Consider the following 26,281-nt stretch of genomic DNA (forward strand, 5'->3'; position numbering starts at 1 on the left):
ACTGTTAACTGGTTAGTATATCACAAGTTATACGGTGTGATTGGTGTGGCTGGTACGAATCTTGCCCTTGGATTAACAAAAATCCTTTCCTCGTACTGTCCGTCTCCTCTGGGCACAGTTTCTCTAACTGAGGTCTGGAGGAGGGGCATAGAGGGAGGAGCCAGTGCACACCCACTCCTAAAGTCTTTCTTAAAGTCCCCATGTCTCCTGCGGAGCCCATCTATCCCCATGGTCCTTACGGAGTCCCCAGCATCCTCTATGGACTACGAGAAAAAGATTTACCGGTAGGTTTAAAATCTTATTTTTTTTCTTTCCCTATCTACAGCGCAGGGACTTGCTGCAGATGCAGTGGCATACTCTCCAGCTGTACCTTTTTGGCAGGTACAGTACCTTTTTTTCATGGTCTGTATGATTTTTGACTCTCCAAACTGCCATTGAAAGTATAGGGAAAAGGGCGTGGCCACGTCCCTTTACCCGTGGCCATGCCCCCTTTTCGAATTTGTACCGATTTGTATGTGTAAATTGTTGGAGGGTATGTTGCTGCAGATGCAGTGGGCCTATTTTGGGGTGTGGGCCTGGAGCTGCAGCTCTATCAGCCCCATTGTTAATCCTGCTCTGGGAACACACAACAGCCAAAGGGCAGAGCTTCCCATTGGATGTAACCTGTGTGGCAGGGCGTTTCTCACCCAATCAGCTGTGGACTGGGTGTGACAGACCTGCTGCTAACCCAATGAGAACTCCTAGCCATGCCCAGCATTATCCACACAGTCACAGAGTGACAGATCTGGGCTATTATGTATTAGACAGTGTTAGTTAAGAACAAGTGTACTGCTATCTGAATATTTACTACAAGTATTCTGTGATAAGCATTCCAGTATCTACTGTGCATTGTTATATTTATACTCATACATATTTATATGTAGTTTTAATAGTCCAGTGCAGTTTTATTGTTTATATGTAATAACTTCTGCATTGTACATGTGACTGAGTGTGCCTGTAGCTGTTGTGTGGGATTTCATTCTCCTATATCACATATTGTTATCACTATATTCTGTACCCTGAGGGGCTAAGTGCGTCAGGGTCCTATATGGATATATATATATATATATATATAGTGTTACACAGAATATACGATTGGGTATTTTTACTGTGTGTTTCAGTCACCTCATACCGCTTAAATCCTCTGTTTTGTGAACTGTGCTTACTGTCACATAACATAGGGGGTTATTTACAGGTATTGTGTTTGTCTGGCTATATTGTACTGTTACACCCTAAAGCTACATTCCTTATAATGTCTGCCACACAGGGTGGGAAATCTGCGGACACTTCTGCAACCTGCAGTACTGGCACCACGGATTTACCTGAGGGGGAAGTTTTAGCTGCTGGTTCAGGTGCTGAGTTCCATACACCCAGTCAACCTGCAGCACCTGTGGCCAGTCAGGTCCCACCTTGGGCAGCGTTCTCAAGTCTGCTGACTACACTTGTGACACGTCTTACGCGCCCTGTGGGACCTCCTGTGCCATTGCAGCCACATATTGTCCCTGTAGTTAATCCACCCTGGGCGGATACTCTGTCTACCCCATTACAACAATTAAATCAATCTTTGGTTAGACAAAAGTCTACCCCACGCTCCTCTGGGACCAAGGGGTCATCTAAACGGTCCATTTCTTCCTCACAATCCACTAATATTTCGGATAATTCTTCCGATGAGGATGGAGAATATACTGATCCGTCAGACACTAATACAGTTGCTTCTGATGAGGAATCGACAACCCAGGTTGATGTTTCTGACCTAGTGGAGGCTATTAAGCTAATTCTTCAAATAGATGATGACAGTGAGCCTACTACTGTGTCTAAGAAACCTGATAAGTTCAAACGTTAGAAGGTTGCTAAAGTAGTCTTACCACATTCTGACCATTTAATTGACATACGTCAGGAATTCTGGTAGTCTCCAGGAAAGAAATTTTCCCTGTACAAAAAGAGGCTAGCTTGTTATCCTATCCCTGCGGAGTTGAGTAACAAGTGGGAAACTCCACCGCCGGTGGACTCTCATGTCGCCCGTCTTGTGGTGTCATCTACTCTGCCTGTCACCACTGTCACCTCACTGAAGGAACTGAAGGATAAGCGTGTGGAGGGATGCCTGAAGTCTATTTACTCCCTTACCTGTGCTCCACATAGACCCACTATGGCAGCTTCCTGGGCTGCGAAAGGTATTGAAGCATGGGTTCAGGCAACTGAGGATGAGCTGCCTCAGGATTTTTTTGACACTGTGTTAGGTTCCTGGTGCTCAGAACAAGGGAGACGTCATGAAGTGAGTCCAGAGCACCAGGACGTAATGCTGGGAAAGGGGGAATGGAAAGGGAATAGCCCCTGGCGCCCTATCTCCGTTGTCTCGCCCGTGCTGTCAGTACACTCTTGCGAGACTATGGTTGCTTGAGCCCATGGCAGCCGCGTTTAAAGGGCGGATTACGTCTGCCCAACTTCGATGCCCCCTCAGGTCTTAATGAGAGACAAAGAGTGTACCGAGACAGGGTGATAACAAGGGGCCCTCTAACTGAAACAACCAAAGCCAGGGGCTACTAACTAGCCTAAAACTAAATGTATGTGCGGCTTGCCACCAAAGGAAAAGAACAACAAAGGAAATGCTGACCACACGCCGACACAATACTCTTGTGTTCCGGCGGTGACAGCATAAGCAGAACCCTCTGCAAAACACCAGTGACAGAAGTAATAACAGAATACAGCGGCCTAGGCCGACGGACGCGGCAGAGCCGCTACTCACGGAACCGGTACGAATACTGGCAAACGGACAGGAACCCCCAATGCTGCCGACACAGACTCTCAGAACTGGAGGACAGGCAGAATCCCAAACGACAGACCGGTGGACACCAAGAAGCCAGAAACTCGACCACGCATAGGCTAAGCCACTGGACTTCTGTACAGGAACACTTTACGGCAGGACACGGGATCAGACACAAGAATCGACACAGGGACTGACTCAGGAATCGACACAGGAAGCAGTTTGACAGAAACTGCTACACAGGAGCTCAGGAATTGGCAGGAACAAGCTCAGAACTCAAGCAGACTGGAAACCAAGAAATATCACCAGCGTCTGTGAATTGCACTGAGCCAGCATATAACAGAGAGGCCTAATTAATAATATCATGCAGCTGCCCTGTTGCATGACTCCAAACTGACAAGATGCAATTAGCAGCCAGATGAGGCTGAACACATGGGAACAAGCTGCAATTACACAGACTAACCAGCGGCAGCAACCAAGAGTATTCTTAAACAGAGCAACGGGAAATCCTGGCCTGCAAGACTACTTATAAACATAAAATACCTAACTGACATGCAAAACAGGAATGAGCCACAGCCGTGGCTCATAACAGTACCCCCCCCCCCTTGAGGAGGGGTCAAAGGACCCCAAAATACAGACTATCCAAAAGAAGGGATACAAAAAAAACCCTGACACACTGGTCTAACAGTCAAGAAAACAGAAACAAGCTGTAGCAACAGCTTGTAACAGTGCCCTCCCCCTGACGGTGGCCACTGGACACAAGATAAGGGGAAAAAAATCTTTTTTTTTTTTTTTTATATCAAGGCAAGAGTCAAAAATTATTTCTTTTTCTTCTTCTTCTTTTTACAAAGCTCTTTAGGTCTGACCAAGGTAATTCCCCTAACATTGTCTGAACTGATGGTACCACCCAGCAAGGCTGCGTTCAAATCAGAGACAGGTTTCTTACCCTTGGGAGCTGAACTTTCTGGCAAAGTACTATTATTAGAAGAAGAAGAAGTCAGAAAAGCACATCCTGCAGTCAAAACAACGGGCTGGGACTCTTGTGCCGAGTTTACAGTATTTGGTGGACTCTCAGCAGACAAGACGGGTGACTTAGAGGAACCTGAACCAATTTCTTTGGAACCATATCTTTTAATAATTGCATCACTGAATGCTGGGGGATCCTGAAGAATGGGATCTTCAGCTTTCATTAGGCTGATCGCCCACTCAAAAGGCTCTCCTCTAAAAGAATAAATCAGATAAAGCACAAGGTTCTCTGAAGTGATGCCCAGAAATGGTCTAGACAACATAATGTAATAGTGTTTGTAAAGCGCCAGAAATTGGGCTAAGTCCCCATCAAAGATTATGGATGTTGAGATATCAGAGTCAGGATCTGTTTCCTTCCCATCTGACTGACTGGAGTGCTTTGCTAGGACCTGGTCACTATTGACCTTACTCGAGGCTGAGACTCTCTGAACCCCACCCAGGGCAGTGACTCTCTGAACCCCACCCGGGGCAGTGACTTTCTGAACCCCACCCGGGGCAGTGACTTTCTGAACCCCACCCGGGGCAGTGACTTTCTGAACCCCACCCGGGGCAGTGACTTTCTGAACCCCACCCGGGGCAGTGACTTTCGGGAACCCCGCTGGGGCAGTGACTTTCGGGAACCCCGCTGGGGCAGTGGCCTCTGGGAACCCCGCTGGGGCAGTGGCCTCCGGGAACCCCGCTGGGGCAGTGGCCTCCAGGAACCCCGCTGGGGCAGTGGCCTCCGGGAACCCCACTGGGGCAGTGGCCTCCGGGAATTCCGCTGGGGCAGTGGCCTCCAGGAACTCCGCTGGGGTCAGCACCTCGGATTCTTTTACTGGGACCGAGCCGTCTGCCTCCCCCACTGGGACCGAGCCATCGGCCTCCCTCTCTGAGTCGATAATTATCGAAACTTCTCCCGGGACTATGACTTCCGGAACTTTTGCTGAAGCTCTAACCTTCAGCACCTCCACTAATACTACACCTCTTAAGTTCTTTCCTGGGGAAGCGACCTCTAGACCCTTCTTAGAGGCTGCGTCTCTCGAGACCCCACTTGGGGATATTACTTCAAAGATCCCTTCTGGGGTTTTGCTTCTCGAGTTCCCTTCTAGAACTATGGTTTCAGATACCCTTTCTGAGGTTGCGCTCTTCAAGTCCCTACCTGGGGTAACAGCTTCTGAGACCCCTTCTGGTATGGAAACCTGAGCTATAATATTTGATGTCCCTCTATAAGCTAGAGCATCGGGTACCGCTCCAGCACTCTGGGCATCGGGTACCGCACCAGCACTCTGGGCATCGGGTACCGCTCCAGCACTCTGGGCATCGGGTACCGCTCCAGCACTCTGGGCACCGGGTACCGCTCCAGCACTCTGGGCATCGGGTACCGCTCCAGCACTCTGGGCATCGGGTACCGCACCAAGATCCTGAGCATCAGGCACCTCTACAGGACCCTGAGCAACGGGCACCACTCCAGGACCCTGGGCAACGGGCACCACTCCAGGAACCTGGGCAACGGGCACCACTCCAGGAACCTGGGCAACGGGCACCACTCCAGGAACCTGGGCAACGGGCACCACTCCAGGAACCTGGGCAATGGGCACCACTCCAGGGGCTTGCAACTCTGCTTCAACAGGAACCTCAAGACAGGAGAGAAACATTCTCTTTTGATTCCTGAATCTATAATGGGGCTCCCTTGCCCAAGGACCCCAATTATAGGACAGAGAGCTTTTTAGTGTGGGTTGTGTGACAAGTACCTCTGCCACAGTAGAGACAGGAGTAGGTCTTGTATCCTGACTCAACTTGGCCAGAGGGCAAGACTGGTCACCACACTTTGGCTTGCGCAACTCACAGGTCTGCAGATAGTGGCCTAAACCCCCACAATATAGGCATAAGTTTAAGTTTCTGCGACGCAGACGCTCCTCTTCTGAGAGCCTGGGCCGCAGAAAACTTTTAAACCTTTTCTCTTCAATTAAACCAGAGGATTCTCTTGTCACCATACTGTGAACAAGAGTCTCTTTAGAGATAGATGTACTCTCAACAACTTCTGGCAAGATGAGCAAGATTTTAGTCAGAAGGTTTTGCAGTTGCTTTAAGGATTGCTGCAAAACTTCTAGTCGCTCTGGTCTCAAAGCACTGAAAGCAGAGTTCAGGGCTGAGAGAGATGCCTGCAGGGCTTGCATAGTAGACATAGGAGGATTTAAAACTAGACAAGGCAAGACAAGACAAAGCAAGACTACACAAGGCAAGACTAGACAAGGCAAGACTGAATTTTTTAAACTAGACAAAACAAAACTGTTTTTTTAATTTATTTTTTTAAACACCGGACTGGATTCTAAACACCGGACTGGATTCTAAACACCGGACTGGATTCTAAACACTGAATTCTTGACAGGACTGGATTCTAAACACCGGATTGGATTCTGCACACTGAATTTTTAGACAAGACTGGATTCTAAACACCGGATTGGATTCTGCACTGAATTAGACAGGACTGGATTCCAGACTAGACACTGGACTGGGCCAAAAAAGAAAAAAGTTTTATTTCTTTTTTGTGGTTTGGCTGGTGATAATGTTAGGTTCCTGGTGCTCAGAACAAAGGAGACGTCATGAAGTGAGTCCAGAGCACCAGGACGTAATGCTGGGAAAGGGGGAATGGAAAGGGAATAGCCCCTGGCGCCCTATCTCCGTTGTCTCGCCCGTGTTGTCAGTACACTCTTGCGAGACTATGGTTGCTTGAGCCCATGGCAGCCGCGTTTGAAGGGCGGATTACGTCTGCCCAACTTCGATGCCCCCTCAGGTCTTAATGAGAGACAAAGAGTGTACCGAGACAGGGTGATAACAAGGGGCCCTCTAACTGAAACAACCAAAGCCAGGGGCTACTAACTAGCCTAAAACTAAATGTATGTGCGGCTTGCCGCCAAAGGAAAAGAACAACAAAGGAAATGCTGACCACACGCCGACACAATACTCTTGTGTTCCGGCGGTGACAGCATAAGCAGAACCCTCTGCAAAACACCAGTGACAGAAGTAATAACAGAATACAGCGGCCTAAGCCGATGGACGCGGCAGAGCCGCTACTCACGGAACCGGTACGAATACTGGCAAACGGACAGGAACCCCCAATGCTGCCGACACAGACTCTCAGAACTGGAGGACAGGCAGAATCCCAAACGACAGACCGGTGGACACCAAGAAGCCAGAAACTCGACCACGCATAGGCAAAGCCACTGGACTTCTGTACAGGAACACTTCACGACAGGACACGGGATCAGACACAGGAATCGACACAGGGACTGACTCAGGAATCGACACAGGAAGCAGTTCGACAGAAACTGCTACACAGGAGCTCAGGAATTGGCAGGAACAAGCTCAGAACTCAAGCAGACTGGAAACCAAGAAATATCACCAGCGTCTGTGAATTGCACTGAGCCAGCATATAACAGAGAGGCCTAATTAATAATATCATGCAGCTGCTCTGTTGCATGACTCCAAACTGACAAGATGCAATTAGCAGCCAGGTGAGGCTGAACACATGGGAACAAGCTGCAATTACACAGACTAACCAGCGGCAGCAACCAAGAGTATTCTTAAACAGAGCAACGGGAAATCCTGGCCTGCAAGACTACTTATAAACATAAAATACCTAACTGACATGCAAAACAGAAATGAGCCACAGCCGTGGCTCATAACACACTGCCAGACAATATCTGTCTTATATTACCACAGCCTCCCACCATATTCAGGAGGCGGCCTCTGATGCAGGTGTAATGGTGGCCAAGGCATCTACTATGTCTATCCTGGCTCGTTATGTGGTTGAGGTCCTGGAAGGGTGACCTGGACTCCAAAAAACCTTGGAGGTGCTTCCTTTTAAGGGAGACATCCTATTTGGGGAGGATTTGAACAAGATTGTGACTGACTTGGCTACTGCCAAGACTGCGTATCTCCCAAATACTAATCCTTCTGTTCCCAAGGCTAAGAGTACCACCTTTCGTTCCTTTCGACCTCCAGGAAAAGCAAAGGGTCAGGCGTATCCGCGACAGGCTCGTGCTTCCAAAACAACTAAGCCTAAATCTAAACAATCCTGGGCCGCCCGTCAGCCTGCTTCCAAACAAGACAAGCCTGCTGCATGACAGGGCGGACCTCCCCCTGGAGGACCCGAGGGTGGGAGGCCTACTTCTGCATTTCCCCCAGGCCTGGTTAAAGACCACTTTGGACGCCTGGGTGCAGGAAGTTGTCTCTCACAGGTACACAATCTCTTTCAAGAGACGTCCCCCTCGCCAGTTTTGCACAACGGTTATCCTTTGCGGATCCGTTAAAGGCGAAAGCTCTACACTTGGTTGCACAATCCCTCCTGCATACAGGAGTGGTAGTGCCGGTACCTCTCTCTCAGAGAGGCAGGGGTTATTATTCGACCCTGTTTCTAGTTCTGAAGCCAAATGGGTCCTTCCGGCTTATACTCAACCTCAAATCATTGAACAAGTTTGTGAGAGTATCCAAATTCCATATGGAAACTCTGCACTCTATAGTGCTGGCCATGGAACCCGAAGACTATATGGTATCCCTGGACATACAGGATGCTTACCTGCACATACCTATTGATATGTCACTTCAGCAATATCTGCGGTTTGCTATTGGCAACCTACATTATCAATTCCAGGCACTGCTTTTTGGATTGGCCATGGCCCCTCAGATCTTCACCAAGGTCATGGCCGTGATGACGGCTCTTCTCCGCCGTCAGGGTATCAAGATTCTGCCATATCTGGACGACTTGCTGATCCTGGCGAACTCCCAAAAGTTTCTCCTCAGTCATCTGGAACTGACGGTCCAATTCCTACAAGCCCACGGGTGGCTCATCAACTGGAAAAAGTCCTCGCTGGTCCCTGCTCGGACCATGGTGCACCTGGGGGCACTACTGGACACACACAACCAACGATTGTTTTTGTGTCCAGAGAAAATCCTCAAACTTCAGGACAGAATCAGATATTTTCTCTCTCGCCCAAGAGTGTCGATACACTCGGCGATGCAAGTACTAGGCCTCATGGTGTCGCTCAATTTAATTTCAGCCCTCTGCGGAGGTTAATTCTTTCCAAGTGGGACGGCCTGCCTCATCGGATCAGGTCTCAAATGATCTCCTTCACTTCGAAGGTTTGTCTGTCACTGAGCTGGGTTACAGGACAAACAGTTGAGCAGGGGACGTCTCTTCTGGATCTCCAACTGGGTCCTCGTTGTTGGAGCAACACTCTCTCCAGGGTCGGTGGACCAGGGGGGAGTCTCTACTCCCTCTAAACATTCTGGAATTGCGGGCGGTGTTCAATACGTTGACACTGTTCCTGCCTCTAGTACAGAACAGGCCTGTTCAAGTACAATCAGACAACGCCACCATGGTGGCGTACCTAAATCATCAAGGCGGCACTCGAAGCCGCATGGCAATGCTGGAAGTATCAAAAATCCTCCGTTGGGCGGAACGCCATCTGCCAGCAATATCGGCAGTGTTCATCCCCGGAGTCCTCAACTGGGAAGCGGATTTCCTCAGTTGCCAGGACGTTCACGCCGGAGAGTGGAGTCTTCGTCCGGAAGTCTTTCAACTCCTAGTGGACAAGTGGGGCCTACCAGACCTGATGGCATCTCGACACAATCACAAGGTTCCGGTCTTCGGATCAAGGAAAAGGGATCCTCAAGCAGCATTCATGGATGCACTGGCAATTCCATGGAACTTTCGGCTGCCATACGTGTTCCCTCCAGTGTCACTCCTGCCCAGGGTACTTCGTAAGTTCCAGCAAGAAAGAGGAATACTACTTCTAGTCACTCCAGCGTGGCCCAGACGGCATTGGTTCTCAGACCTGCAGGGTCTGTCGATAGAGCATCCTCTTCAACTTCCTCAATGCCCAGACCTCCTCGTTCAGGGCCTTTGTGTCTATCCACACCTGGCCAGACTGGCTTTGACAGCGTTGCTCTTGAAGCTTCACTCCTGAGGGCCAAGGGATTCTTTGAGGCGGTTATTCATACTATGTTGAAGGCCCGCAAACCAGCTTCTGCACGGATTTATTACAGAGTCTGGAATTCTTATTTCACATGGTGTGCTGCTAAGAATTATGATGCCTATTCGTTCAGAACTTCTAGGCTTTTGGCTTTTCTGCAACAAGGCCTAGATTTAGGCCTACGTCTGGTTCATATATCTGCCTTGTCGGTGTGGTTCATAGGAAAATTGCGTCTATTCCTGACCTTCATGCTATCACTCAGGGTGTTTTAAGGATTTAGCCTCCCTGTGTCCCTCCTGCGGCTCCATGGGATCTGTCTGTTGTCTTAAATGCCCTGCAAGACTCTCCATTCGCACCTCTTAAGTCTGCGGATCTTAAATGTCTTACACTTAAGGTCATGTTTTTATTGGCTATTGCCTCTGCTAGGAGGGTGTCGGACTTTTCTGATTTTTCATCGTGACCGGGCAGTTCTTCAATCTCGCCCTGGTTATCTACCAAAGGTGGCATCATCTTTTCATCTTAACCAAGAGATTGTGGTTCCGGCCTTTATCTCTTCTGGGTTGGATGTGGTACGGGCTCTCCGTATTTACGTAGAGATGACTGCCTCCCTCAGGATGTCAGATACCCTTTTTGTACTTTTTGGTTTTCACAAATGTGGCTGGCCTGCGAATAAGCAGACCTTGGCCAGATGGAATAGAATGGTGATTGCACAAGCCTATGCGCAGGCTGGTCTTCCAGCTCCTGCTGCTATCAAAGCCCATTCTACTCGGTCTGTTGGACCTTCTTGGGCGGCCCGCTGAGGCGCATCCGCTGAACGATTGTGTAAGGCGGCTACGTGGTCCTCTGTGAACACATTCATCAGGTTCTATTCCTTCGATACTTCCGCCTCCCGTGATGCTTCCTTTGGACGCCGGGTTCTTGTACTCGCTATAGTGCATCCCCTCCCATGAGGAACTGCTTTAGTACATCCCCGATGTTATTCCCTGTGGAATACCAGTGTACCCCACTGCAGAAAAGGAGATTTATGGTAGACTTACCATAGTTAAATCTCTTTCTGCGAGGTACACTGAATTCCACAAGGCGCCCACCCTGACGTACTCAGCTTCTTTGTGTTTGTATGGCATTAGCCGCTGGTCCCTTCTCCTGTCATGAAAATGTGGTTCTTTGTGACTAACATCTGCCGTCTCTTTTACCTGCTACTGCATTGGACCGGTTAACAAAACTGAGCTCCAGTGCCTGGAGGTGGGGCTATAGAGGAGGCGGTGCAATGCTTCCTGGGAACAGTCGTAAGCTTTAGCCTGTTGGTGCCTCGGATCAAGATCCAACTCTACACCCCCGATGTTATTCTTGTGGAATCCAGTGACCCTCGCAGAAAGAGATTTAACTATGGAAAGTCTACCATAAATCTCCATTTCTATACTTCCACATACTTCTCCTCCTGACCCCTGGCCAACACTGCTGTGCCTGTGCGACTAGGTTGGAGCATAGTACATACAGGCCACCTTTGCCAATATGACAGTTTTCCTTGGGCAATGCTATGTTATTGAAATATCAATTAATCAACACATACGACAAGTCATATTTACCTTAGAAAACACTGAAGAATGGCGTGTCTTCAAGTGTCTCTTCAATTTGTAGTGTTTTTTCCAGCCATCTTAATTCCACACAGCACTCCATCCTCACTGGAAATAATACACTGTGTCTTTCTTTCAGTTTTACAATAACTGAAGTGTGTCCATAAATCATCTCTCCATTTCCTTCCCACTGCCAATGCTGCAGTCGCAGGCAAAGTTTCAGAATTTTCATCATCATTCAACATTATATTGTATGTTAAGCTGCCTATTACGTTGACCACGTTGTTCACGTCTGGTAGTCCTCCAAACTTGGCCAACACCCTAAAAAAAAACACATAATAAATATTTAATATTGTATATGCGTCCACTATAAAAAAAAACACACAGTTGGTCACTGATACCCCTATTCCTTCATACTTATATATATATATATATATATATATATATTTATTAGAGATGAGTGGGTTCGGTTCGTCGAGATCCGAACCCCCCCGAACTTCACGTGGTTTATACGGGTCCGAGGCAGCCTCGGTTTTTCCCGCCTAACACGCAAAACCCGAACGGGGAAAACGTCATCATCCCGCTTTCGGATTCTTGCGAGATTTGAATTGCATATAAAGAGCCGCGCGTCGCCGCCATTTTCACTCGTGCATTGTCGATTGAGCGGAGAGGACGTGGCTACGTTCTCTGCCTGAAAAGCTCAATATCTGTGCTCAGTGTGCTGCATTGTGGGGATCAGTATATAGTAGTACAGTGCTGCACTGTGGTGACCACCAGTATATAGTAGTACAGTACAGTAGGCCATAGCATTATCTTGCAGCTCTGTGTCAGACTCAGTTCTATTCTCCGGATCAGTGCTCAATATCTGTGCTGCATTGTGGGGACCAGTATATAGTAGTACAGTGCTGCATTGTGGTGACCACCAGTATATAGTAGTACAGTACAGTAGTCCATTGCTGTATCTTGCAGCTGGCATATAATTCCACACATTAAAAAATGGAGAACAAAAATGTGGAGGGTAAAATAGGGAAAGATCAAGATCCACTTCCACCTAGTGCTGAAGCTGCTGCCACTAGTCATGGCAGAGACGATGAAATGCCATCAACGTCGTCTGCCAAGGCCGATGCCCAATGTCATAGTAGAGAGAATGTAAAATCCAAAAAAACAAAAGTTCAGTAAAATAACCCCAAAATCTAAATTAAAAGTGTCTGAGGAGAAGCGTAAACTTGCCAATATACCATTTACGACATGGAGTGGCAAGGAACGGCTGAGGCCCTCTCCTATGTTCCTCATGACTAGTGGGTCAGCGTCACATGAGGATGGAAGCACTCATCCTCCTGCTAGAAAAATGAAAAGAGTTAACCTGGCAAAAGCACACCAAAGAACTGTGCGTTGTTCTAAATCACAAATCCCCAAGGAGAGTCCAATTGTGTCGGTTGCGATGCCTGACCTTCCCAACACTGGACGGGAAGAGGTGGCTCCTTCCACCATTTGCACGCGCCCTGCAAGTGCTGTAAGGAGCACCCACAGTACAGTTCCTGATATTCAAATTGAAGATGTCACTGTTGAAGTACACCAGGATGAGGATATTGGTGTTGCTGGTGCTGAGGGAGAAATTGACCAGGAGGATTCTGATGGAGAAGTGGTTTGTTTAAATCAGGCACTCGGGGAGACACCTGTTGCCCGTGGGATGAATTGACATGCCTGGTCAAAATACAAAAAAAAAATCACCTCTTCGGTGTGGAATTATTTCAGCAGAAATGCGGACAACTGGTGTCAAGCCGTGTATTGCCTTTGTCAAGCTGTAATAAGTAGGGGTAAGGACGTTAACCACCTAGGAACATCCTCCCTTATAAGTCACCTGGAGCGCATTCATTAGAAGTCATTGACAAGTTCAAAAACTTTGGGGGACAGCGGAAGCAGTCCACTGACAACTAAATCCCTTCTTCCTCTTGTACCCAAGCTCCCAGTGTAAACCACACCACCAACTCCCTCAGTGTCAATTTCCTCCTTAGACAGGAACGCCAATAGTCCTGCAGGCCATGTCACTGGCAAGTCTGACGAGTCCTCTCCTGACTGGGATTCATCCGATGTATCATTGAGTGTAACGCCTACTGCTGCTGGCGCTGCTGTTGTTGCTGCTGGGAGTCGATCGTCATCCCAGAGGGGAAGTCGGAAGACCACTTGTACTACTTCCAGTAAGCAATTGACTGTCCAGCAGTCCTTTGCGAGGAAGATGAAATATCACAGCAGTCATCCTGTTGCAAAGCGGATAACTCAGGCTTTGGCAGCTGTGTTGGTGTTAGTCGTGCATCCGGTATCTGGCGTTAGTTCACAGGGACTTACAGAATTTCTTGAGGTAGTGTGTCCCCGGTATCAAATACCATCTAGGTTCCACTTCTCTAGGCAGGCGATACCGAGAATGTACACAGACGTCAGAAAAAGAGTCACCAGTGTCCTAAAAAATGCAGTTGTACCCAATGTCCACTTAGCCACGGACATGTGGACAAGTGGAGCAGGGCAGACTAAGGACTATATTACTGTGACAGCCCACTGGGTAGATGTATTGCCTCCCGCAGCAACAACAGCAGCGGCGGCACCAGTAGCAGCATGTCGCAAACGCCAACTCGTTCCTAGGCAGGCTATGCTTTGTATCACCGCTTTTCATAAGAGGCACACCGCTGACAACGTCTTACGGAAACTGAGGAACATCATCGCAGATTGGCTTACTCCAATTGGACTCTCCTGTGGATTTGTGACATCGGACAACGCCACCAATATTGTGCGTGCATTACATGTGGGCAAATTCCAGCACGTCCCATGTTTTGCACATACAATGAATTTGGTGGTGCAGAATTTTTTTTAAAAACTACAGGGGCGTGCAAGAGATGCTGTCGGTGGCCCGAAGAATTGCGGAGCACCAGCAAACAGTCCTGAACCTGCCCTGCCATCATCTGAAGCAAGAGGTGGTAACGAGGTGGAATTCAACCCTCTATATGCTTCAGTGGATGGAGGAGCAGCAAAAGGCCATTCAAGCCTATACATCTGCCTACGATATAGGCAAAGGAGGGGGAATACACCTGACTCAAGCGCAGTGGAGAATGATTTAAACATTTTGCAAGGTTCTGCAACCCTTTGAACTTGCCATACGTGAAGTCAGTTCAGACACTGCCAGCCTGAGTCAGGTCATTCCCCTCATCAGGCTTTAGTAGAAGCAGCTGGAGAGATTGAAGGAGGAGCTAAAACGGAGCGATTCCGCTAGGCATGAGGGACTTGTGCATGGAGCCTTTCATTCGCTTAAACAGGATTCACTGGTCGTCAATCTGTTGAAATCAGAGCACTACATTTTGGCCACCGTGCTCGATCCTAGGTTTAAAGCCTACGTTGTATCTCTCTTTCCGGCAGACACAATCTGCAGATGTTCAAAGACCTGCTGGTGAGACAATTGTCAAGTCAAGCGGAACGTGACCCGCCAACAGCTCCTCCTTCATTCTCTACCGCCACTGGAGATGCCAGGAAAAGGATCAAATTTCTAAAACCACCCGCTGGCGGGGATGCAGGGCAGTCAGGAGCGAAAACTGACATCTGGTCCGGACTGAAGGACCTGTCAACGATTACTGACATGTCGTCTACTGTCACTGCATATGATTCTGTCACCATTGAAAGAATGGTGGAGGATTATATGAGTGACAGCATCCAAGTAGGCACGTCAGACAGTCCGTACGTATACTGGCAGGAAAAAGAGGCAATTTGGAAGCCCTTGCACAAACTGGCTTTATTTTACCTAAATTGCCCCCCCCCCCCCCCCCCCCCTCCAGCGTGTACTCCGAAAGAGTGTTTAGTGCAGCCGGTCACCTTGTTAGCAATCGGCGTACGAGGTTACTTCCACAAAATGTGGAGAAGATGATGTTCATCAAAATGAATTATAATCAATTCCTCTGTGGAGACATTTACCAGCAATTGCCTCCAGAAAGTACACAGGGACCTGTGATGGTGGATTCCAGTGGGGACGAATTAATACTGTGTGAGGAGGGGGATGTACACAGTGAAAGGGGTGAGGAATCGGAGGATGATGATGAGGTCGACATCTTGCCTCTGTAGAGCCAGTTTGTGCAAGGAGAGATTGATTGCTTCTTTTTTGGTGGGGGCCCAAACCAACCAGTCATTTCAGCCACAGTCATGTGGCAGACCCTGTCGCTGAAATGATGGGTTTGTTAAAGTGTGCATGTCCTGTTTATACAACATAAGGGTGCGTGAGAGGGCCCAAGGACAATTCCATCTTGCACCTCTTCTTCTTTTTTTTTATTTATCTTTGCATCATGTGATGTTTGGGGCCAATTTTTTTAAGTGCCATCCTGTCTGACACTGCAGTGCCACTCCTAGTTGGGCCAGGTGTTTGTGCCGGCCACTTGGGTCGCTTAGCTTAGTCATCCAGTGACCTCGGTGCAAATTTTAGGACAAAAAATAATATTGTGAGGTATTCAGAATAGACTGGAAATGACTGGGAATTATTGTTATTGAGGTTAATAATAGTATGGGATTAAAATTACCCCCAAATTCTATGATTTAAGCTGTTTTTGAGGGGGTTTTGAAAAAAAACACCCGAATCCAACAAAAATTTTTAAGGGAGGTTTTGCCAAAATGCGTCTGAATCCAAAACACGGCCGCGGAACCGAATCCAAAACCAGAACGCAAATCCCAAAACATTTCCGGTGCACATCATTAATATATATATATATATATATATATACACACACATACATATATATGCCACACTGTCTGTTCATGCCCCCACATTATGAATATGCCACATACTGTATGCCCCCCCTGCCCAAGTTCACATTATACATACCACCGAAACACACTGTATATATATATGTATGTATATATATATATATATATATATATACCACCCTGCCTGTGCATGCCGAAGCCCGGCCCCACATTATATGCCATGTTCTAGGTTCTCTGTGTCATGTCTGATGGGATCAAACTTCTGGGCTGATATTTTTGCCAACTTGCAGCACATTTTATGTACTGAAGTACCTAAAGACCCCACATTTTGGTTACTAAGACACTCTTCGATACCTGTATATACTGTAAATATACTTTACTCTGGTATCTTGGTAATGCAGCTTGCTCAGTTATCCCTGTGGAACTCTCCCAAACCTCCCACATGCAAGGAATGATTCCATAAGATTGATTATTTTATGTCAATGGAGAACATCTTAGTTGCTTCCACAGACAAACCTTCTGATTATGCTATGATGTAGTTCCCTTGATTGTAATAGAAGTCCTCAGCTTACTATAAGGTGTGAATTTACTAAGGTGGGAGATTTTTGGAACTGGTGATGTTGCCCATAGTATTCAATCAGATTCTATCTATTACTGTATCTTCAAGAAGCAGCTAGATAAATTATAAGAAGAATCTGATTAGTTGATATGAGTAACATCACCAGTTCTAAAAAAAACTCCTTCCTTAGTAAATTTACCCATAAGACTTACATGACCACGATCCCACAAGACACATAATATCTGAGTTCCTAAGTCCTTCGATTCAATCCATTCTTCTTGCCTATTTGGGTCATTCTGACCTGATCGCTCGCTGCAGTTCTTAGCAGCGCAGTGATCAGGTCAGAACTGCGCATGCGCCGGCGCCGCTGTGCGCCGGCGCCGCTGTGCGCCGGCGCATGGCTGACAGCCAACGGCTGTCGTTGCTTAGTGATGGCCTCTGCCTGATTGACAGGCAGAGGCGGTCGCTGGGCGGGAGGGGTCGGCACGGCGGTGTTTGGCCGCCGTTTTGTGGGTGTGGTCCCACCAACGCAGGCGTGGCCGGACCATGCGGGGGATGGGCCGCAGCGACTGTGTGATGTCACACGCAGCTGCTGCGAGCTGGGCAGCGACGAGTAGCTCCCGGCCAGCACGCAAAAGCGACGCTGGCTGGTAGGTACTCCTGAAGTGCAAAAGCATCACCGCTGTGTGATGCTTTTGCACTTCTGCGACAGGACAGAGACTGACATGCGGGGCTAGCTAGCCGTGTGCTGGGCGTCCCCCCGCATGTCTGTGTTCCTGATCGTAGCTGTGCTAAATTGAGCACAGCTACGATCAAGTCGGAATCACCCCCTATATTCATGGATCACAGACTTTTTCTTTCTTTCTTTCTTTCTTTCTTTCTTTCTTTCTTTCTTTCCTTCTTTCTTTCTTTCTTTTTTTTTTTACCTCATGGCGGCTAACCCCTCCCATATCTCTTTTTTACCATTCCCCTCTCCTTCCCTTTCTGATTCCTGCCTTTTATTTATGCTTTTTCCTCTTCTTAGTAACTGTTATTCTCTATAAGATTAATAAAAATTATAACTTACAATCTGAAGTACCCGGCATTGCCTGGGTTTAATTTATTAAGTTATCAATGAGTTGGATGTAACTGTCCACATTTAAAAAAAAAATAATTAACAGCTTAGCAGCTCTTCCAACATACATATGAGGTGGCTGCCCAGTATGTTTTTTTTTTTTTTTTTTTTAGGGGAAGGGGGTGTCACCAGTAGCTCTAACCCCCAGCTTTCCTTTCTGTTCATATTTCTAATCACAAAAAAACACAAAAAAGAAAAAGAGAAAGAGACACCGCAACAGTGTAAAAACTATTGTTGAAATTTGAGGGATCAGAAACATGTCTTTCAAATTCATGCGGAAATGCGAAAAAGAAACTGCAAAAGTGTAAAGATTATAATTCATTATTGGGAGGGTGTGGCCTATACTGGGGGGCCGCTCATGTCGGTCAGATACCTGTCCGGAAAGCCGGCAGACCAGTCTGGGGCGGGACAAAATCACATGCAAAAAATGAGACAGATAGGAAATAAAAATAAAAAAGGAGAAAGACCAAGGGGGGATTAACAAAGCAGGACTCAAAGAAGAAACTGAAGGGTGTAGAGAAGGAATAAAAAAAATAGAGAAAAGCAAAACACACAGTATTCAAAGGGGTGATCTTCTGTATGCCGGCGGTCGGGCTCCCGGCGCTCAGTATACCGGCGCCGGGAGCCCGACAGCCGGCATACCGACACTTATTTTCCCTCGTGGGGGTCCACGACCCCCATAGAGGGAGAATAAAATAGTGTGGCGTGCCACCGTGCCCGTAGCGTGGCGAGCGCAGCGAGCCCGCAAGGGGCTCATTTGCGCTCGCCACGCTGTCGGTAAGCCGGCGGTCGGGCTCCGGGCGCCGGGATGCTGGTCGCCGGGAGCCCGACCGCCGGCCAGCCGTAGTGAACCCATTCAAAGGATGCAGTCAAAAAACACTGTACTACCCTGTTCATTGATCTCGGAAGCAAGAGACCTCCCAGCTCCAGGAACAGAGATACTGTATGAATCACCTGTTGTTTTATATGCTGCCTTGACCTGTAAATTAGTAGCTGTTGGGATTGTTGGTTTATCTCTTTCATAGAGACTGGCAGAATGTGTTAAAGTCAAAGCACAGTGCGCGGCACAGGGGGAAAACAATATTAATCTAAAGCCACTGAGCCAAGCATGGTGCATGGAAAACATGGAGGCAGGATGGAACTGCTACTTTCTCTCCAATCTCAAACTGTGAGAAACAGATGGTACAGGTCTCTAGCTTTTTCTCTTACGTCCTAGAGGATGCTGGGGACTCCAAAAGGACCATGGGGTAAAGATGGGATCCGCAGGAGACATGGGCACACTAAAAGACTTTGACTGGGTGTGAGCTGGCTCCTCCCTTTATGCCCCTCCTCCAGACCTCAGTGGGATTCTGTGCCCAGGAGAGACTGGACACACACTAGGGGAGCTCTACTGAGTTTCTCTGGAAAAGACTTTATGTTAGGTTTTTTATTTTCAGATAGACCTGCTGGCTACAGGCTCTCTGCTTCGTGGGACTGAGGGGAGAGAAGTCAGACCTACTTCTGCTGAGTTAAGGGCTCTTCTTCTTAGGCTACAGGACACCATTAGCTCCAGAGGGTTCGATCACTTGGTGCGCCTAGCTGCTTGTTCCCGGAGCCGTGCCGTCACCCCCCCCCCCCCCCCACAGAAGACAGAAGCCGGGTGAGTATGCAGAAGGCAGAAGACTTCAGTGACGGCAGAAGACTTCAGTAACGGAGGTACAGCGCAGCGGTCGCGCTGCGCTCCATGCTCCCACACACCAACGGCACTCACAGGGTGCAGGGCGCTGGGGGGGGGGGGGGGGAAGCGCCCTGGGCAGCAAGTTACTGAGGTGGTTAAAACTGGCAAAAAAAAAAAGGCATATTTGGGTGCAGGGGCACTAAGTATGAATCCCCCGCCAGTATAAAGATTTAAATTTAAGCGGGACTACAGCGCGCCGGGAAGGGGCGGGGCTTAGCCACACAGCTTACCAATGCCATTTTATCTCTTCACAGTGCATGCAGAGACGCTGGCCCGGACCTCCACTCTCCTTCCAAGTACAAGGGAGCAAAACGGGGGGGGGGGCACAGGCAATTGGTGCTAGATTTATATGTATAAACAGCGCAGACAGCATAGTAGTATATGGGCGCTGGGGTGTGAGCTGGCATACTCCCTCTGTGTTCTCTCTGCAGGCTTCCCTGTGGGTCTGTTCCCTTTAGCCAGTGTGAGAGTGTGTGTGTCGGTACTGGGTGTCGACATATCTGAGGCTGAATACTCCTCCCCAGAGGAAGTTACTGGGGGCGCAGAGAAGGATTTGGGAGTGGTTGTGTCGGCGCAGCCGACTGCTGATTGGGTGAATATGTTGAGTACACTGAATGCAAATGTGGCCTTATTATCTAAGAGGCTGGATAAATCTGAGTCTCAGACACAAACGTGGAGAAAATCCATGGGAACGCCTTGACTCAGGTACAGGCCCCCTCAGGGTCACAGAAACGTTCCTTTACCCAGATGGCAGATACGGATACCGACACGGACTCTGATTCCAGTGTCGACTTTAGTGAAGCCACTTTACATCCAAAATTGGTAAAGAGTATTCAGTACATGATTGTGGCTATTAAAGATGTTTTACATATTTCTGAGTTCCAGATACAAGGGTTTGTTTATTTAATGGGAAAAATCCTGAGGTGAAGTTTCCCCCCTCTCATGAACTGAACGCTCTTTGTGAAAAGGCTTGGGAGTCGCCTGACAAAAGGTGGCAGATTCCCAAGATAATTTTTATGGCATATCCTTTCCCCTCTGACGATAGGGAGAAATGGGAGTCGTCTCCCAATGTGGACAAGGCTCTGTCCCGACTGTCCAAAAAGGTGGCACTTCCGTCTCCTGACACGGCTGCCCTCAATGATCCTGCAGATCGCAAGCAGGAAACGACATTGAAGGCCATTTACGTCACTACGGGTGCACTCCTCAGGCCTGCCGTGGCGTCGGCGTGGGTGAGTAGTGCTATTGCTAAGTGGGCTGATAATTTGGCATCTGACATGGATACCCTTGATAAGGATAACCTTCTTTTGACTCTTGGTTATATCAGGGACGCTGCAGCTTACCTAAAGGATGCAGCGAGGGATATTGGCCTCTTGGGACCAAGGGCCAATGCCATGGTGGTCTCGGCCAGGAGGGCGCTGTGGATTCATCAATGGAATGCTGATGCCGACTCCAAGAAAGCTATGGAAGCTCTCCCTTTTAAAGGTAGTGTCTTGTTTGGTGACGGCCTTGCTGACCTGGTGTCTACCGCTACTGCGGGTAAGTCATCTTTTCTTCCTTATGTTCCCGCACAACAGAAAAAGGCGCCCCATTATCAGATGCAGTCCTTTCGGCCCAATAAATACAAAAAAGGAAGAGGCTCGTCCTTCCTCGCTTCATAAGGTAGAGGAAGGGGAAAAAGGTCGCCTGCTGTGTCTGGCGCCCAGGACCAAAAGTCCTCCCCCGCCTCTGCCAAGTCCACCGCATGACGCTGGGGCTCCCCTACGGGAGTCCGTGCCGGTGGGGGGCCGTCTCCGAACCTTCAGTCAGGTCTGGTTTCAATCGGGCCTAGATCCTTGGGTCTTAGACATAGTGTCCCAGGGGTACAAACTGGAGTTTCAGGAGATGCCCCCCCGCCGATTTTTCAAATCAGCCTTACCAGTTTCTATTCCAGAAAGAGAAGTAGTAAATGCTGCGATACAAAAGCTGTGTCAACAGAGGGTCATTGTCCTGGTTCCCCCGTCCCAACGGGGGGAAGGGTTCTATTCGAGCCTCTTTGTGGTCCCAAAGCCGGACGGCTCGGTCAGACCGATCCTGAACCTAAAATCCCTCAATCCGTACTTGAAAACTTTCAAGTTCAAGATGGAATCTCTTCGAGCTGTGATCTCCAGCCTAGAAGGGGGGGATTTTATGGCGTCAGTCGACATAAAAGATGCCTACTTACACGTCCCGATATATCCTCCTCATCAGGCCTTCCTGAGATTTGCGGTGCAGGATTGTCATTACCAATTTCAGACGTTGCTGTTTGGGCTTTCCACGGCCCCGAGGGTCTTCACCAAAGTGATGGCGGAAATGATGATACTCCTACGCATGCAGGGTGTCACAATTATCCCGTACTTGGACAATTTCCTGATAAAGGCGAGATCAAAAGAGCAGTTGCTAAGAAATGTGGAACTCACCCTGACGGTTCTGCAACATCATGGTTGGATTCTAAATTTGCCAAAGTCTCAGTTGATCCCGACAACTCGGCTGCCCTTCTTTGGCATGATCCTAGACACGGAACTACAGAGAGTGTTTCTTCCGGCGGAAAAAGCTTTAGAAATCCAGACCATGGTCAAGGAGATTCTGAAACCGGCAAGAGTGTCGATTCATCAATGCACTCGAGTGCTAGGGAAGATGGTTGCGGCTTACGAAGCCATTCCGTTTGGCAGGTTTCATGACCGGGTGTTTCAGTGGGACCTGCTGAACAAATTGTCCAGGTCTCACCTGCACATGCACCAGAAAATAAGTCTATCTTCCAGGGCCAGAATTTCTCTCCTATGGTGGCTGCAAAGTTCTCACCTTCTAGAGGGACGCAGGTTCGGAATCCAGGATTGGGTCCTGCTGACCACAGATGCAAGTCTCCGAGGCTGGGGTGCAGTCACACAAGGAAGAAGTTTCCAGGGAAAATGGTCAAGCCAGGAATCTTGTCTCCACATAAATGTTCTGGAGTTAAGAGCCATTTACAACGGCCTTCTGCAAGTGAAAAACCTTCTTCAAGGTCTACCTGTCCTGATTCAGTCGGACAACATAACAGCGGTGGCGTACGTAAACCGCCAGGGCGGAACAAAGAGCAGAGCGGCAATGGCGGAGGCCGCAAGAGTTCTCCGCTGGGCGGAACAGCACGTGAGCGCTCTGTCAGCAGTCTTCCTTCCGGGCGTGGACAACTGGGAAGCAGACTTCCTCAGCAGACACGATTTCCATCCAGGAGAGTGGGCCCTTCATCAAGAGGTATTTGCAGAAGTGACAAGGCGTTTGGGAATTCCTCAAATAGACATGATGGCGTCTCGCCTCAACAAGAAGCTTCCGAGGTATTGTTCCAGGTCAAGGGACCCCCAAGCCAGTGCAGTGGACGCCCTGGTAACTCCGTGGGTGTTTCATTCGGTGTATGTGTTCCCTCCACTTCCTCTCATTCCAAGAGTGTTGAGGATCATAAGACGAACAAGGTTTCAGGCAATACTCGTTGTTCCAGATTGGCCACGGAGGGCCTGGTATCCGGATCTTCATGAATTGCTCATAGAAGATCCTTGGGCTCTTCCTCTCAGAGAGGACCTGTTACTGCAGGGGCCATGCGTATTTCCGGACTTACTGCGGCTGCGTTTGACGGCGTGGAGGTTGAACGCCAAATCCTAGCTCATAAAGGTATTCCCGGGGAAGTCATCCCCACTCCCCTTAAGGCTAGAAAGGAGGTCACGGCGAAGCATTATCACCGTATTTGGAGATAATATGTGCCGTGGTGTGAAGCCAAAACAGCTCCTGCGGAGGAGTTTCACTTGGGGCGTTTCCTCCATTTTTTGAAGGCAGGCATGGATGCAGGCCTGAAATTGGGTTCCATCAAAATGCAGATTTCGGCTTTATCTATTTTCTTTCAAAAAGAATTAGCCGCTCTTACTGAGGTTCAGACTTTCGTGAAGGGAGTGCTGCATATCCATCCTCCGTTTGTGCCACCTGTGGCACCGTGGGATCTTGAAGTGGTGTTGCAATTTCTTATGTCTCACTGGTTTGAGCCTTTGCGAAAGGTTGAGTTAAAGTTTCTCACTTGGAAAGTGGTCATGCTTTTGGCCTTGGCGTCTGCCAGACGAGTGTCAGAATTGGCGGCTTTGTCTCACAAGAGCCCATATTTTATTTTTCATGTGGATAGAGCGGAATTGAGGACTCGTCAACAATTTCCGCCGAAGGTGGTTTCTTCGTTTCACATAAATCAACCTATTGTGGTACCTGTGGCTGCGGATGCTGTGGCAGTACCAAAATCTCTTGATGTCATAAGAGCTTTAAAAATTTATGTCGCCAGAAATGCTCTTGTTAGGAAAACGGAGGCTCTGTTTGTCCTGTATGCTTCCAGCAAGATTGGAAGTCCTGCTTCCAAGCAGACTATTGCACGCTGGATTTGTAATACGATTCAGCACGCTCATTCTTCGGCTGGGTTGCCGTTGCCAAAGTCTGTAAAGGCCCATTCTACCAGGAAGGTGGGCTCATCTTGGGCGGCTGCCCGAGGGGGTCTCGGCACTTCAACTTTGCCGAGCAGCTACGTGGTCGGGTTCAAACACTTTTGCTAAGTTCTACAAGTTTGATAACCTGGCTGAGGAGGAACTCATGTTTGCTCAATCGGTGCTGCAGAGTCGTCCGCACTCTCCCGCCCGGTCTGGAGCTTTGTTATAGACCCCATGGTCCTTTTGGAGTCCCCAGCATCCTTTAGGACGTCAGAGAAAATAGGATTTTAATACCTACCGGTAAATCCTTTTCTCCTAGTCCGTAGGGGATGCTGGGCGCCCATCCGAGTGCGTACTGTTACTTGCAGTTGTATTGTTGGTTGTTGTTTTCGGTTACACGACGGTTGTGTATTGGTTATGTTCAGCTTGTTGCTGTTTTTTCGTTCATACTGTTATCTGGTATTCCTGCTAATCCAGTTGTACGGTGTGTTCGTGGTGTGAGCTGGTATGTATCTCACCCTTAGTTTAACAAAAATCCTTTTCCTCGAAATGTCCTTCTCCCCTGGGTACAGTTCCTATAACTGAGGTCTGGAGGAGGGGCATAGAGGGAGGAGCCAGTTCACACCCAGTCAAAGTCTTTTAGTGTGCCCATGTCTCCTGCGGATCCCGTCTATACCACATGGTCCTTTTGGAGTCCCCAGCATCCTCTACGGACTAGGAAAAAAGGATTTACCGGTAGGTATTAAAATCCTATTTTCTTCTCCAGCAGTGCAACAGTGCCGCAGTCCAACAGAGGATAGTCTTTCTGATAGTACCCTTTCTAATGTGTGCTATTCGGAGGTTGGTCTTGCTGAGGTTGGTCTTGCTGAGGTTGGTCTTGCTGAGGTTGGTCTTGCTGTGGTTGCTCTTCCTGAAGTAGGTCTTTTTGAAGTTGGTCTTCCAGATGTTGGTCTTCTAGATGGTTGTTTTCCAGAGGTTGGTCTTGCTAAGGTTTGTGTTCATGAGGTTGCCTTTGTTGATGGTCTGAGATGTCCTGATTTCAGCCACGTCCCAATGATGTTCTGGATTGGACCCTATCCAATTAGCTGGGCTAATTCCCTCCGGCTCATTGCAGCTGCTAATGTAGTTCACAGTAAAAAGTAGGTGCACAAAAGTATTTTACAAAAAAACACAGCACAGATCTGACTGTGCGCTCTGATCCGGTCACTTGTGGGAAGTATTCACCAGGTACAGAGTACAGACTAGTTCGCTCTTCCAGAGGCTTTTCTCATGCATCAGCAGCAGCTTCAACTGAGTAAATGCCAGTGATATTGCCGTGCGCTGGGGTTTTATACCATAGAGAATTGCGGGCGGCAGTTGGTGATGGCAGTTGGTGATGGCTGTGCATCAGCTCTCTGCCCTATACCCCACACCATCATCTCCCCACTGATATTACACAGTCACAGATGTGGGAAATTACATGTTACACCAAGTGGTTTGGGGTATTTACTGCAACCATCTCAGTTCTGCTGCTGGGCCCAGTGAGCTCAACTGTCATTGGTGCTGTAATCAATTGGTGATCTCTGTGGTGACAGCTGCCAAGCACTGGGGAAGCTGCCTGAGACGCATAAGGAAAGATAAATGACCAGCCAATCAGCTTCCTAACTGCCATGTCACAGGCCATGTTTAAAAAGTAACAGTTAGGAGCTGGTTGGCTGGTCATTTATCACTCCTTATGCATCTCAGATTTATCATTTATCTCTTGTTAAGGCTTAATATTAGTTGGGTATGTGTGACTGGCGATCAGGAGATCGCCGTTCACCATACCATCTCTGGAATCCTGGCTTGCGGGGGGGGCGAGCGGAACGAATCCCCTTGCGATCTCGCTGCGCTTGCCACGCTGCTGTGCTGGCCACGGGTTATAGTCCCACTTTGTGGGTGTCGTGGACACCCACGAGTGGGAATAGTCCCTGTTAGTCGGCATGCCGGCTGTCGTGACTGTAAGGGGGCGGAATTCCGGAGTCTGTATTTTGACTGGCGGCTTCCTGACCGCTGGTCAAGTAACTGCCTCCCCTTAACACACTTGGGCCATTATAACATTATCTACAGTATCTATCTATCTATCTATCTATCTATCTATCTATCTATCTATCTATCTATCTATCTATCTATCCATCTATCCACATACTACAGGGCAAGTATTGCATACCCCAATTGTCTGTAAAGTGGGTTCTTAGTAATGAATGTTGTATAAAGTACTCTCTGTTGTCACTGAAATAACCAGCACACCACAATGCAAGTGCAATACTTTTTGCGCTTGCATTGTGGTATGCTGGTTCTGTGACAAGAGATTTTCCTGTACTGCAAAGTTTCACTTTC

The 26,281-nt window shown here is 48.4% G+C and overlaps 1 protein-coding gene across 17 annotated transcripts in view; it reads left to right on the top strand.

Moving 5' to 3' along the window:
• The window catches only part of CACNA1D (calcium voltage-gated channel subunit alpha1 D), a 923,074-nt gene that overhangs the window by 538,085 nt on the left and 358,708 nt on the right, over positions 1-26,281 (top strand). The gene's annotated exons all lie outside the window — the stretch shown is intronic.

Source organism: Pseudophryne corroboree, chromosome 9, assembly GCF_028390025.1.
Source record: "Pseudophryne corroboree isolate aPseCor3 chromosome 9, aPseCor3.hap2, whole genome shotgun sequence".
Taxonomy (NCBI): domain Eukaryota; kingdom Metazoa; phylum Chordata; class Amphibia; order Anura; family Myobatrachidae; genus Pseudophryne; species Pseudophryne corroboree.